The sequence below is a fragment of the Canis lupus genome, chromosome 17 (genome assembly GCF_011100685.1).
Source record: "Canis lupus familiaris isolate Mischka breed German Shepherd chromosome 17, alternate assembly UU_Cfam_GSD_1.0, whole genome shotgun sequence".
Taxonomy (NCBI): domain Eukaryota; kingdom Metazoa; phylum Chordata; class Mammalia; order Carnivora; family Canidae; genus Canis; species Canis lupus.
This window is the reverse complement of record NC_049238.1, coordinates 36,298,377-36,313,690: the sequence shown is the minus strand read 5'-3', so window position 1 is coordinate 36,313,690 and position 15,314 is coordinate 36,298,377. Positions and strand designations below refer to the sequence as shown.

Here is a 15,314-nt window from a genome sequence, read left to right as displayed (position 1 = left end):
CAAATCCCACCTGGAGGTGGTGATTGAGGAGATGGCAATGGCATGTCTTGAGTGGAGAGGGGCAGAGAATGAGCTGGACCTCAGGGTTGCGGAGGTGCCAGGGAAGGAGAGATCCTCACGTCCGGAGAGTCAGGAAAAGAAAGAGAGCAAGAAGGTGGGAGACAGATTTGAAATGCAGGATTAAGAGCTCAGGAGTCTGAGGAGTGAGTAGAATGGGCTTGTTGCCCATTGACCTTGACTCTATTGACCTCATAAGGAAGAATATTAATAGGAAAGTGAGGGGGAGGGAAGAAGCTGACACAGACCCAGGGGTCTCCTCATACCACTGGGTCAAGATCTGTTGTGTTAGCTCAAGGAAACCAGGCAGAGAGGGGCTTGCCCTCGGAGCTTACACCTTAGGTGGGCACCCAAGAACGCATGGAGGTGGCTTTGTGCACTTGGGGGTAAAAGTCCAGCTCAGCTCTTCGCTCGCTTTGGCTTCTTTGAACCGGTTTCCTCAGTGTAAATTGGGTCACTAATAGTGCTGGATTTTCTAGGCTGTTAAAAGGACCACATGGGGAAATGCATGGAAATGACCATGGCCTGTGCAGAATAAGTGCTTGTTGTCACTTCTGAGGTTTCGGTGTTCTCAGACTTAAAAAGGGAGATCACAGTGGCTTTTCTGCTCTGGAAAGAAAACACAAAGGACTACGTGTGTAAAAGTCATTTGGAAATGTAAACTTGCAGTGCAGTATTTTTGTTGGAGGAAACTTCAGTTCAGTTTGTTGGGGAGATGGAGGGAGCATTAGGGATGTGGGGGATTTTATGTGTTGAGTTAGGAGAACAAGATAGAGAATCTTATGCTGGGTTTCAAAAGAAGAAAAAAAAAGGTCTTAAATAAAGCTGTGTGTTTCCGTAACAGATTTGTGGAAAGAACACGAAATCCCCCATCACTGGCCTCTAGTTTGAGGAAAGAAGGGGAAACTTGATTTAAGGGGCCTGCCGACCACATCAACAACGCACACTAAGCTCTCGAAAGGGGAGCAGGCTTCCTGTATCTCTAATCCGTTATCGACATGTACTACTCTCGAAGGTAATCTGTTAAACATTTGTGAACAATGATGCTAGCAGTGATGGTCAGCTCACTTACTGCTGAATAGAGGTTCACGTGTTATGCTCACCACATTATCGATGACGAGTCTTTCAAAGCTGTGTTAAGTTGTCTGCCCCTCAGTACTGACATTAGCCAATTAACACCCCTCTCTTAACCATCTGGGACTATGTTGAACACAACCAGGAAGTATCTGAGCTGGAGAAGGTGTGTGGTGGTGGTGGTGATTTCATCAAAAGACAGGTGTATGATCAGAGAAGCTGTTGTAGTAGAGGCTAAGGCATGGGATGGGGACACTTTCTCCAGGAGCTGGGAAGGGTAGAGGGCACGTCCATTCCAACACAAATTCTCTGACATGTACTGAATGTCCTGCAGTTTAATCTGACATTACCCAGAATTAGTGTAGGCCCGGCAAGTTCAGGGGCTCAGTTCCACGGGACTGCCCTCCATTCAGACACCAGTCGCAAGTCCCAGATCACCAGGCTGCTCACGGTTCTGTCCGACTTGGCTACAGTTTGGGGGTTCCCATGGTCCCCCCATCAGGTTCCATAATTTGCTAGAATGACTCACATTGCATTGCTCGGCAAAGTGGTATACTTACAATCACCATTTCATTATAAAGGATATAAATGATCAGCCATATAGAGAGATGCATAGGGCAGCAAGGTCTGGGGAATAGGGGGTAGGGTGGTAAAAGGCAGTGGTGGTGGGTGCAGAAGTTTCTGTCCTCGGGGCATCAGGGTGCACCTCCCTCCCAGTACATCAATATATTTACCAACCAGGAAATTCCTCGAGCCCCGTCGTCATATTTCAGGCTCCATCTGGAATTGCAGTATGTAGGCATACCTGATTAAATCATTAGCATGAGATTGAACTCAATCTCCACCCACTCGCTGGAGATGGGGGATGGGGCAGAGAGTCCTAACTCATCACGAGCTGAGCAAGGCTCTGGCCTTTCCTTCCTTCCTTCCTTCCTTCCTTCCTTCCTTCCTTCCTTCCTTCCTTCCTTCCTTCCTTCCTTTCTCTCTCTCTCTCTTTCTTTCTTTCTTTCTTTCTTTCTTTCTTTCTTTCTTTCTTTCTTTCTTTCTTTCAGATTTTATTTATTTACTCATGAGAGACACAGAGAGAGGCAGAGACACAGGCAGAGGGAGAAGCAGGCTCCAAGCAGGGAGCCCAATGTGGAACTACATGCCTGAACTGGGATCATGCCCTGAGCCAAAGGCAGACACTCAACCACTGAGCCACCCAGACATCCCAGGCCTTTCAGAACCTAGCAGTCTTCTTTAAGATTTTATTTATTTATTTGACAGAGAGAGAAAGAGAACAAGTAGGGGGAGTGGCAGAGGGAGACAGAGAAGCAGACTCCCTACTAAGCAGGGAGCCTGATGCGGAACTCGATCCTAGGACCCTGGGATCATGACATGAGCCAAAGCCAAAGGCATATGCTTAAGTGCCTGAGCCACCCAGTCGCCCCCAGAACCTGACAATCTTTATTGGTAAGGTAAGGATGGTGACAGGACCTGCCTTTGAGGGTTGTTATCCAGATTTGATAGATAAGACCAATGAGGGCTTTATATCTCACCTGGCACCGCAGGATCTTGAGAAATGGCAGGATTCAAGGTGGTGGCAGTGAAGGCAGAGGGTATGAACAATGTCAACACCACCTTGTTGATGCATGCCCACCACAGTCTTGAAAGGTCTAATAAGGTATAGTTAGGACAAATAAGTTGGTCAACATTTGGAATTGGTTGTCTTGAGAGAAAGTCTTGGTTAAAAATCTAAATAGTTTGGAGATTGATGAGAATGATGATCCCCAGCATGATGGCAGCCCTCACTGCCGATTAGGGAAGCAAGGGTAGATCCTTCTGTAAACACCTCTGTCCAGGACTGTGAGAGACATACTCTAGTCTCAATAGCCCGTGGGCTTGACCTTGATGACCTTTCATATTATAATTGTCTTTGTTACACTCACTGTTTCTCAGTAAGCAACATGAGCTCTGAAAATATTTTGCCATATTTCGTTCTTAGGCAGTCGAGTTGTAGTCATGATCAGAAGCATCTCTTGAACATAAAGTGAGTGTCAGGTCACACCAGGTTTTCTCTTACTTCATTCTCACTCTGGTAGTATCACTGCGGGGACCTTAGGCCTTCACAGAGCGGGGTCAACAGAGATGGTAAAGGTATGAGGAGGTGCTGCCCCTGAGCCCCACGTGGGCAGGCCTAAGAACCTTTGGGAAACAAATGTCCCATTTCCGGGCTCTAGTTCCTCATTGTTATAAACTGAAGTATTCAACCAGATTGCATTTACTCTTTTGTTTTCCAGTTCTTGCCTCCATGAAAATGATAACCCTCCTGCACCCCGCTCCCCCACCCCAACCAGTGACACTGTTTACTGAGCATTTACTATGTGCAGACCTATGCATATAGTAAATACTCAGTACTCATTTTTCCCTGGCAATAGCTTGAGGAAGCACCACCTTTATTGTCCTTGTTTGCTAGATGAGTAAGGAAAGTGAGCTTCAGTGACTTTTCCAGGGTCTCTCAGGAACTGGGTTAGAATCCAGTTGTGCCTGAGTCCACTGAATGAGAGAGAACAAGCAAAGAAGAGTTAGAGGGGAGCTGGCTTTATTAGCAACCGAAGACTGATGTAGGGATGCCCCAACAGAAAGGGCAGGCTTGATATAGTATAACACATATGGAAAGCTTTTAAAAAAAAGAGGGGGGGAGGGAGAGAGAGAAAGAGAGACTCCCAATCTTTAGGATAAGAGGCACACCACCTCCCCTGCCTGGCTCAGGGCTGGCCATGGGTGTCCTGGTCATTGTCCACACAGGAATACGGGATGGTCCCATAGTAACTTGGGAGCTATGGTGACAGCCCTTCGAGAAGAAATCATTTAGAACTTTGCCCTGTAGCTGATAATAAAATAAAGAAACATTCAAAGAAGGTGACACAGAACAGAAGTGAGAACCACGGCAAGGTTATCCCCAGAAAAACAGCAGGTTTGTCTGTTGGCCGTGGGAGGACTGAGCACTAAAGATTGGTAACCTGCTCTCTGCACCGCTTGTCTGCCAGAATTATCTTGAAGGCAGGAGGGAGGAGAAGGAGCAGGGAATTGAAACCATTTGGTCTCGGGGCTGAGATTATGTTTTGTGGATTTGGCAGAGAATTTTTCAATCATTACTTTTATTAACCCTTACTCAGAAAATAAAGGCAAACCGCTTGTATGTGTGGTCCTTTTCTGTGGAGACCGAGGCGCCACGAGTTCCCTTGTCAAGGAGGCTAGATGTTTCCTTGCCTGTTTAGTAGACGGCAATATTGTGCCACCTCGACTAGGAGGTAGGCAAAATGCACAGATGGTTGCAAAAGTAAAATGTTGTCCTAAAAGATTTTTACTTATTTATTCATGAGACACACACAGAGAGAGGCAGAGACACAGGAAGAGGGAGAAGCAGGCTCCAGGAGCCCAGGATCATGACCTGAGCCACCGGATGTTGTCCTTCCTAATTTTGCCTCTTGAGTGGTTTACTTCCCCATCTCAACACAGCAGCCACCACCTGGTCCCCTGGCACTATCTACCTGCTTGCCAACCATAAACACAAACTCAGCCAGAAATGGTTGTACTTGCAGGTTCTCTATGAAGGTCTGGGTCACAGCTGGCCTACACCATGTAGAAATCTGAGTGCTTTCCTGGAGGTGGCAGGCCCTAATGTCTCTGCAATGGGGAAGGCCTGAGCCCGTTGCTGGTGAGGTGGTAAACCCCAGAAGCACACACTGTGGCAGTTGGTAGCAGCTTAAAAAATTAATAAAATCAGGGATCCCTGGGTGGCTCAGCGGTTCAGCGCCTGCCTTTGGCCCAGGGCATGATCCTGGAGTCCCGGGATTGAGTCCCGCATCAGGCTCCCGGCATGGAGCCTGCTTCTCCCTCGGCCTCTCTCTCTCTCTCTCTCTCTCTATCATGAATAAATAAATAAAATCTTAAAAAAAAAAACGAATAAAATCATAAGGTCTCAGACCAACTCTTGGGAGAGTGATTTATCCATAGCATTGTAGATAAGCATTGATAGGAAGAGGGGAAAAGCTTAGGTGTCTTTTTCTTTTTTTAAAGAAATTTTGTCTTTAATAATATTTGTAAATCTCTTCACTAACTGAAGACCATAGACAGGTAAGGCGCTTGAAATACTCCTTTAAAGTCATGTGAGTTGCATCCTTTGATTTTTCTTTTTTTCTTCTGGTAGAAAGCTCTAATGACCTTATGTATTTTATAGCATATATTGATCAGACTTAGGGAAAAAACTCAAAATTGTTCCATTAGATTGACTGACATCTCTTTCTAAAAAAAAAAAAAAAAGAAAGAAAGAAAAAGAGAAGAAAAAGAGAGAGACTTTTACTTATCAACGGTTGGGGCAAAATAGAATCAAAAGATTGATGGTGGTTCAGAGAGACACTCAATGACAAATGGAAGGTCTGTGGTTGATAGCCAATGTCTACTGAGGAAGAAACAGCAGATGGTGTGAAGTAGCACCCTTGGACACTGGAGTCTCCCAAAATAAAGCAGAGTGGTCTGAGACTGTTACCAGGGGTCAGCAGAGAGCACATCTGTGCATGTTCAGGGCCTTATTTTCTTTTTGTTAAGCTTAAGAGTTAGCTTCACCTTTATTGACAAAGAATTGCTGAAACATCATTTTTGAACAAAAATAAGTACCAGGACTGTGATTACCCTTTTTGGAGACAGGTAGGAGTGGGTAAAGGGTGAATCGGTGCAGGGTTGTTAATAGAAGCATCCCTTCTATTCTGGTAGCTTCTGGGCATATCTCCCCAACATCTCAGTGCGCTAGTCACTGAGCTAGGCTCATTATGCTAATTTATTCAAATCACACAAAATCCAGTCAATTTGATCTAACTAACCAGATTTATAGGTGAGAAAAGTGAGGTTCAGAAAGGCTGAGCAACCTCTTTGAGGTCACCCAGCTGTGAGCAGTGAAGCTGGGAATAGATTCAGGCAGTCTCTGGGCTTCCTGGCCTGCTGGTCAGCAAGCACAGAGTTCCCACCCACCACTTGCCTGCTTTTAAGACAGGATCTTCAGTGACACTGTCTGAGGGCACACAGTCCAAGCAGATACCTAACTTTCCGGGTTATGTTTCCACAGTTGCCCCGAGAACTTGATCCATCTCTTGGTCTCCAACACCAGAGCAAGGGGTGTGGGCAGTAACTTGCAAAGGTGAGAATGTGATTTGCCTTCCTTTTCATGACTCAGGAGTCAGGGTAGCTAGAAGGTTCCCAGTGTGGGACTGCAGGCATCAGACTCTAACTAGATTAGGAACTTGGAAACTCTAGCAGTATATATGCATCAGGATGAAGTATCATGATTGATAGAACAATGTGTTAGAAATCGGAGCGGTTTTATGTCTTGCCATTGTTTTGGACAACATTTTCCACTTAAACAGAGCTCTGTATTGTAATGGTTGAGACATGAAATTTTGAGGACACGATCTGGAGAGGACTATGAATGTGTGCCAACAATGGAGACCCATCTTCCCTTCCCTGGGAAGGCGATCCTTGAGACAACAGTGTCCTCCCCTGCAGGCATAGTGTCTCCAGCCCAACACAGCAACCATTTTATCCCTTTTTATTTGAGGACTTTCAACTTTAGCATAAAAAGCAGCCATTCACTTTGTGGCTCTGTTTTCTGAGGTGGTTGTTTCCATTAGTTGCAAACTAAGGGTGACTGTGGGTGACTTGGGAGTGGCATTAATAGATGGTGCACTACAAAATAACAGGATTACCAACCACAACCCAGCCGACCTATGATGCATTCCAAACTGTGCTCTCCCTTCTTTACCACTATTGAAAGCTGGTGTCTTAGAAGTCCTCATAATTGATAAAGATGAGGTCTCTTTTGGGAAAGAAGCAGCTATCCCAGAGTGTCGACTATCCTAGCTTGGAACCGTTCAGGGTCTAGTGATGTAGTAGGGTGGGATCCCTGGGCCACTTTACATCTGTGTCCCCACATTCCAGGCCTTAGAAGAAGCAAGGAATACTCACACGAACCCCCACCCATCAGCTTGTTTCTGGAATGCTCCAGAGAAAGAAGAGGGAGGAGCACTGCCCGACAGGACCAGTTAGGGGACAGTTCTACCATGATGCCAATGAACTGCTTCTGGAGGCAGAGGCATATGCAGAGCTGCTTCAAGTGGTCATGGCATCACTGACCTGGGAGCCACTGTCCCACGAGCACTCCCTGGAGTCGTGGTGAGAAACACCAATGTGAACGATTCTTCTTACCTGCTGACAACAGCTGCCTGAAGACATTCTCCCTGAAAACCCTTTTCTAAGGCTGGTGGTAATTCAGTTTTATAGAACAAAGAGCCGTACTTGTGGCCGGGACTGAATAAGACTTTCCAAAGCCAATGTGAACCTCTTGAAAATAGCATCATTTATAGGTGATGAAATTTTGTGTTTGAGATCATGTCCACAAAAAGTTGGACATTAGTCATTTTATTAGCAATGTGATGCCCCTAGGAGGAATCAGAGAGAACTGCAACATCTTTCTCTAGAACACGTGTTTTGTCCTCTGCATAGATTACATGCACTGGCTTTGAAAGCCCTTGAGGAACATTCTCCAGAAATGAACCCCGTCATGCAGAAGCTGATCTTAGGGATCTGTAGAGGCGGTGTGGATTTGTGTATCAGGAGGTGGAATAGTGTAGAGGGGAAGTGTGTGGGTCAAATCCCAGCTCCACTAGTAGTTCATGGTGGAAGCTTGGCAAGGTGCCGACATTTTGGTACCTCAGTAGTCTCATCTGTAAATTGGAGATGATGATGATAAACTCTGCTTCACAGGCTTGTGTGTGTGTGTGGGAATTCCACAAGGTAATAACACATCTAAAGTGTGGAGAACATTGCCTGACACATGGTACACATTCAGCTGTGCTCCTTAGCTGTGCTCCTTAGCTGTGCTATTGAAGAGGTGACAGTTCTAAGCAGCAGCAGAACTGTGTGCTCAAGTTTCAGTGTGGCTCACTTGCCTTCTGAGAGCTGTCTAATATTACCCCCGGTCATCCTCAGAGCCACTTTTAAGCCAATTCTGTGTACGTACATTCCTTCTTTTTGTGCTATCAGGAAGAAAGGAGTTGGATATGGTTCAGAACCATGGGGAGGAGGCAAATGAGATAAAGTTTTCCATGTGGACGGAGTCAGACCTTCTAAATGGTTTGTTTCTGATCCTCAGGGAAGCAGCTGCTCCATCTCAGTGCGACAAGCCCAGGATCCCTGCTGGCAAAGTTGATGAGAGGCGAATCTCGGCCTTGCCTTCTGACTTCGCTCACAGGTTCTGCTCAGCCTCACTCTCACCTGCACTGCCTTCTGCTTACCCTCCTCCTGGTGGTGTCTGGATGGCCTCTCCAGTGCTTTTTTGGTGAACCTTATAGTTTAAGTAACATGCATAGGGAACCGTGTGTGCAGTGTGCTAAATTACTGCGGAGGCAGCACACCTAGATAAAAACGTTGAGACTTACCATTACCCAGTATGCTCCCTTCGTGTCTCCTCCCAAACATCACCTCCTCCAGAGGTTACCACCAGTCCTAACTTCCCTCACAACAGATTTATGTTGCCTGCTTTATTATACTCTGGATAACTGGAACCGTACAGTATGTAGTCTTTTGAGCTTGGCTTCTTCCGCTTAATACTCTGTGAGATTCCTCTGCGTTGTTGACAGTTCTGTCTTTTCCATCGCTGTCTAGAGCTCCATTGCATAAATTTCTCATGCAGTCTACTTACTCATTCATCCATTCTCCCTCAATGGACATTTGCATTCTTTTCAGTTTTTGACTATCATGAATAACGGTGCCATAAGCATACATTTTGGCAAATATATGTAGGCATCTCTGTTGAGTATGTGTCTGAGACTGGAATTGTTGGGTCACAAAGTATGCTTACCCTCAGCTTCAGTGAATGTTGCCTAAATGGTTGTTCAGACAGTTGAGCAAATTATACTCCACTAGAAGTATATGAGCATTCCTTTGCAGAACGTCCTCACCACCACTTGGTAGTATTACTTTTAGACTGTGTGTAGCAGTATCTCATTGTGGCTTCAATTTGCATTTCTCTGATGATTAAGCCTTTGTGTGCCTTTTTAGATGTGTGTTGGCCATTTGGATATCTCCTTTTGTGAAGCTCTTGTTTACATTATTTTTAAGTTGAGTTGTTAAAGTTCATCTGGTCCTAAGATTTTCTATGTGTGTCCTGGATAGGAGTCCTTTGCCAGGTATGTTTGCTACAACTACCTTCTCCTACTGTGTGGTTCCCTTTTTCACTTTTTGGTTTCTTACAGAAACTTTATTGTTTTACCTTTCCCACTTGGGTTTACTACTGGAATTGTTGAGTTTATTTCTGGAATCTCAGTTCTAGTCCATTGATCATTCTGTCTATATGTCTATCTCTATACCAGTACCACATTGTCTTGAATGCTATATCTTTTTGTAGGGTTATGTAGATTTTGAAATCTGAAAGTGTGAGCGCTCCAAACTTGTCCTTCTTTTTCAAGACTGTGTTGGCTACTTAGGATCTTTTTGTAGTTCCTGATGAATATGAGGATTGATTTGTCTATTTCTGGAATAAGGGAGTTGGAATTTTGATAGGAGTCTCATTGAATCTGTAAATGAACTTGGGGAACATTGCTGTGTTAACAACATTAGGTCTTACTATCTATGAACACAGGATACCTTTTCTTTTCTTTTTTTTTTTTCAGGATACCTTTTCTTATTTAGATCTTTACTTTTGTCCAAGAAAGTATTATAGTTTTCTAAGTTCAAGTTTTCTGGGGTTTGGTTATTTTTTCTTTTATAGTTTTCTTTTAATATTATTGTAAATAGGATTGCTTTCTTAATTTCATTTTTGAATTGTTCATTGCTAGTATATAAAAATACTGCTTTTTTGAGGACCAATTGTGTATCCTATAACTTCACCAAACTTGTTCAGTAGCTTTAGCTTTTGCTGTTGATTCTTTAGGATTTATGTAAGATCATGTCACCTGCAGATAGATACAGTTTTCCTTCTTTTCCAGTTGGATACCTTTTATTTCTTTTCTTTATAAGATTTAGTTTATTTTCTTGACTCAAGGCATCCTGGATTATTGTAAGCCATTGGTTAATTTCCAGAGTTCAGAAAAAGTTGATTTTGAGGAATTTTGCTAGTGTTTTGATAGCTTTTATGGAAGGGCAAACTTTTGAGGTTCTTACTCCTCCATTTTTGTGGATGTCACCTCAGGCTTGCTTGCTTTATTATTTATTTATTTATTTATTTATTTATTTATTTATTTATTTATTTATTTACTTACTTACTTATTTACTTACTTATTTGAGATACAGTGAGAGAGGGAGAGGAAACACAGAAGGAGAGGGAAAAGCAGACTTCCCACTGAGCAGAGAGCTGGGTGTGGGGCTCCATCTCAGGACCCTGAGATCACAGCCTGAGCTGAAAGCAGACACTTAACTGACTGAGCCATCCAACTGCCCTGGCCTCAGGTTTTTAATTAGAGCATTTGTTTTATTTCCATCTTATATAACATTACCATCTTATAATTTGTTCTTTCTTTGTGTCATCTGTTTTGTTTCTTTTTCTCTCCCTTCTTGCCTCCTTTTGTATGAATTAAATATTTTTATTATCCAATTTATCACTTTCCATCAGTCTTTAGTTTTATATCCTTGGCCTTTTACACTTGAATTTAAAGAGTATCTTTATTATTTCTCAAACAATGTTATTACCTTAAAACACTTTAATTCTTCTTACCCCCTCATGCCTGTTACAGTATTAGGAATTTTAATTCAACATATATTTTAATTTCCATAAATTGCTGTTATTACTTGGTGCAATTAATATTTGTTTACACTTACCCACATGTATGCCTTTTTCCTTGCTCTTCTTTGTTTCTGTGATCTTCTTTTTTCTTTCCTTTTTGTGGGGGGATCATTTTCCTTGCGCTGAAGAATTTCCTTTAGTATTTCATTCAGTGTGGGTTTTGTTTTGATGAATAATCTCAGGTTTCTGTTGTAGGGACTTGGGGTCTGAATGTGTATTTATTGTGCCTTCAGCCCTGAAAAATATTCCACTGGGTATAGAATTCTCAATTGTAAGCTGTCTTTTTTGTTTTTCTCCAGCATTTCAAAAATTATTCCATTGTTTCCATTAGGAAAGTAACTGTGGGTCTCATTGTTGCTCCTTTGAAAGTCCTATGTCTTTCCTGCTCTGGCTGCTTTCAGAACTTTCTCATCTCTGGTTTTCTGTAATTTTACTATGGTAGACCATAGAAGATGCTGTCCGTGCTCCACGTGTTCTCCCTGAGATCCTGTTACTGTAGGTGATTAGACTGAGATCAAAGTGGATACATACCCAATGACACAGGCATTGTAACACTTCTAATGATTAATAAATTTGAAATGGCACCAACAAAGTTTGTTTCCATGTGAACGTTACATCCTGTGGTTCCAGAGACATAAGAAGCCAAGTCTAGTTCTTGCATATAATTAGTGCTCTGTGTTTCTGTAAATATTTCAGTCAGTGTTCCAGTTAACGAATGAATGATTAAATGGAAGAATCAGACAGACCAAATTAATGATCAGGCCGATGTACAGACAGGTGGGTTTCAGCTTTTGACCTGACACCATCTAGTTTTCTTGTGCCCATCCCTGAAACGCTCTGTGGGCCATTTTCTTTAGGTCCTTTTCTTCACTGGTATAGGAGGGCATTGGGTATGGAGCCAGGTGTCTGGAAACCAAGTATCTCTGTGCATAGTGCTCTTGCAGTCAGCCATTTTGGTGGCTTCTGAGTTTGTTGGAGGGCTTTCAGAGAGAAGACACTTGCCTCATTTATATGGTTTTCTCCATGATCTCCTCATGCTGGGAGCAAGGAGACAACTCTGGCTGTCTGCTCTAGCTCAGGGCAAACATTTCCTGGGTCCCCACAGCTCTCAGCACCTTCTTGGTGTCACATGGCTGCATAGCCATCCTCATGTGCTGTCTTCTTCGCCTCTCCAGGGCTCCTGGCTCCTGAGTGCCTGATTTGATGTCTGACACATGTTGGGCCCTCATGGAGGAAAGAATGATGCTGCAATATTGTTTCTGCAACAGCAGGAGCTCCACCACCCAGTTTTCTCATCAAGTGGAAACTTCTTTCTCTTCTAAAGAAGTAGTTGATACATAGTGGTGGGAAAGAGATGGCTTTTAAAGAAAGGGAGCCAGAACTGCTTTACTAGCTCTTCCTTGCGCTTCAGCTACTAACTTATGGGGGAAGGGAGGAAGGTGCTCTGCTCAGCTCTCCTCTGCTATCTCCCCTCCTCTGCTTTCACTCCCCCTCATTCCCTTCAAGCCCTGCATTTCTGCTCCAGATGCCAGGTCTTTTGGACTCTGAAAGCAAATAGGTTCCTGTGCCAGAGGCAGGTCTGCTGGTTTGGGAGAGGGTTGTATGCAGGTGTGCCTCTTGTCAGCTCACCCAGCAGAGCGCCCCCAGCTCCTCATTCACAGCCTTCAGCAGCAGCAGTTCGTCTTTTGGCTTCTTCCATTTTCCTTGTTCTGGTCCCCCGATGGTCTATGAGACCCTGACTGCCCCATCTGGGGTGAACTGGTAACTGGCTATCACTTAACTTTTCAAGTTAAGGCTGCCTCTCAATGGCAGCCCTTCCCTAAATCTGCCTTCCTCAAATTTGTTTCATTTGGGGAAAAGACAGTGTGGTTTTCAGCATCCTGTCTACCCCGTCCACATGACAAGGATTATAACAGCACATTCATGTGAATGTTTCTGACCTCTGGCTTCAAATCTAGATCTCATGGTCCACTAACTGAGGCACGTTAGAACAGAAACCTGTCTTGGCCTCTGTTTCTCCATCTGTGTGTCGGGGGCTCACACCGCTGCTGTGAATAATAAGTGAGATGGTACATGTGAAGGACACAGCAGAGTGCCAAACTCAATACTTGGTGATGGCTGTTATTTCTCCAGCCTCTGAGACATGGTACATATTTAATGTCTACTTCCTCCTTTCTTCCTGGCCTAGAGGTGTTTGATCACAAGTCAGGAATCCCAGGAAGAACCTGAGTGCAAAAGTCATTTCTTCTGATGCTCCTGCAGCTCCCTGCTGAGACTGCAGCAGGGGCCTCATGGAAAAACCATGACACTCTTTCAGGAACTCTCTCCTAATTTGTTATTTGCTGGACTCAAAGGTTCTTCATTCCTGGCATTGCCTACATTTCACAAAAATTGCAGATTTGCTTCTTTTCAATAGAAAGAAATGTTTTCTTTGGAGACTAGTGACTGCGATCTGATGGGGCCAGCGTGTGAGTCTTCATAGGAAATGAAGGTCCCTCCCTGGGTCACGATTGCTGTGTCATGACTGCTTTCTGCAAAAGGAGGAAATAACACCAAATATGAAAAACGAAAAGTCATTGAGGGATTAACATAGGGTGAAACCCCTTTTGTATTTCAGTAGGTAAGACTCTGAAAAACCCTGGTTTATTATAATGATTGCTAATCCATTTTAGAATTCTGAGAATTAGTTGCAACGAAATGTCAGAGATTGTGCCTCCTCTGTGTCAGATCATGATTTTTTAGTGATGTTTGTCATCTCAATCTTCCTCAGATAGTAAAAAAACCACACCACCCATTAAAGACTCTTTAATTTCCCCCCTCCATTAAGCAAAGACTTTTTAATTTAGATTTGTACATGGCTTGCTTGACTTTTTCTTCTTTATTATTTTTTAAGATTTTATTTATTTATTCATGAAAGACACAGAGAGAGAGAGAGAGGCAGAGACAAAGGCAGAGGGAGAAGTAGGCTCGCTACAGGGAGCCTGATGTAGGACTCGATCGCAGAACTCCAGGATCATGACCTGAGCCAAAGGCAGATGCTCAAACATTGAGCCATCCAGGTGCCCCTACTTGACTTTTTAAAAAGAAATTTTTCTGATGATTCGTTGAAGCCCGTGGCTTAGATCTCCCATGGGAGGGAGGGTCAGCGGGTGTGGACTTTGGTTTAACCCTTCCTTAAGTGGCATGACATTCTTCCCTGTGGTGCTGTTCCCATTGGAGCTACTAGTTTATGTCAAGTGTTGCCAGGACCTAAAACCAGAGTTCTAAATGATCACATAACCAAACCACACAGCCAGACACTCCTGTAAAAAAGGCAATTGGGGCTCGTCAGCACAATCATGGAGTAGCAAAGGATGGCCAGGGTGTCTCTACTCTGTGTGTATAGGGGTGTGTGTGTGTGTGTGCACATGCACATGCTTTAGGGAACTGACAGTTACTTTGTGGCTCCATATGCACCTGGGCCCTGGGGAGGTACAATTACATGTGTCTAATGGACAAATCCTGAAGTCTGATCACTTTGGAACCCAGTCCCCTCTCCCCACTTAGGTGCTGTTTGACCATGGGAAGGTAACAGAGCTTCTCTCCTCCTGTTCTGTAAGATGGAAATGATGACACCAGTTGTTACTACCGGGGCTAACATGGAGGTGAAACATGACCATGCACATGGAACAGTATGCACAGGCTTGTATGATGCCTCAGTACTGTCTGTATTCATTTTTTTTTATTCATATTTGTTGCTGATGTAACACACTGCTACAGACTCCTGACCTAAAATGGTACATGTTTATTTTCTTACAGTTGGAGGTCAAAAGTGTGACATGCGTCTGACCAAGTGAAAATCAAGGCTTCGGCAGGCTGGTGCTCCTATCTGGAGGCTCTAGGGGGAGAATTTGCTTCCTGGGTCTCTTGCGTTGTTGACAGAACCCAGTTCCTTGTGGCTGCAGGACTCAGCCCCCTGTTTTCATGTTGGCTATAAACTGAGAGCCATTTCCAGCTTTTAAAGCCTGCCGGTTCCTTGGTTTGTGACACCTTCCTCCACTTCAAAGCCAGAAATGATGGACACCACATCTCTAGCAACTCTTTGCATCCCTCTTTTGTTTTTAATAGCTTACGTGGCTGTATTGGGTCCACCTGGATAATCCAGGATACTCTTCCTATTATCTCATTAAGCAGCCTTAAATCCTCCTGTGTTCTTCAGTTTTATCATATACAAGGTTCTGGAAATTAGGAGGTGACACCTTTGGTGACCATTATTTTCCTACCACACTATCTTAGTCATTATCTTCACCCGGGGGTTTAAAGAAGATAGATACCCTCAGGACTCCACACGCCCAGAAGCACAGATGCTCAGCGATCAGGGGCATTT

The 15,314-nt window shown here is 43.9% G+C and overlaps 1 long non-coding RNA gene across 6 annotated transcripts in view; it reads left to right on the top strand.

The window, feature by feature from the left end:
• Positions 1-14,627, top strand: part of LOC111090606 — a 73,923-nt gene extending 59,296 nt beyond the window's left edge. For 5 of the 6 annotated variants that reach the window (XR_005372414.1, XR_005372411.1, XR_005372413.1 and 2 more), the window contains 4 exons: positions 902-1,072; positions 6,239-6,310; positions 7,108-7,341; positions 8,321-10,345. This is a non-coding gene — a long non-coding RNA (uncharacterized LOC111090606). Of the gene's footprint in view, positions 1-901; positions 1,073-6,238; positions 6,311-7,107; positions 7,342-8,320; positions 10,346-14,494 lie in introns of those variants that run through there. The other variant, XR_005372415.1, reaches the window with a different exon arrangement.
• Positions 14,628-15,314: the final 687 nt, after the last annotated feature.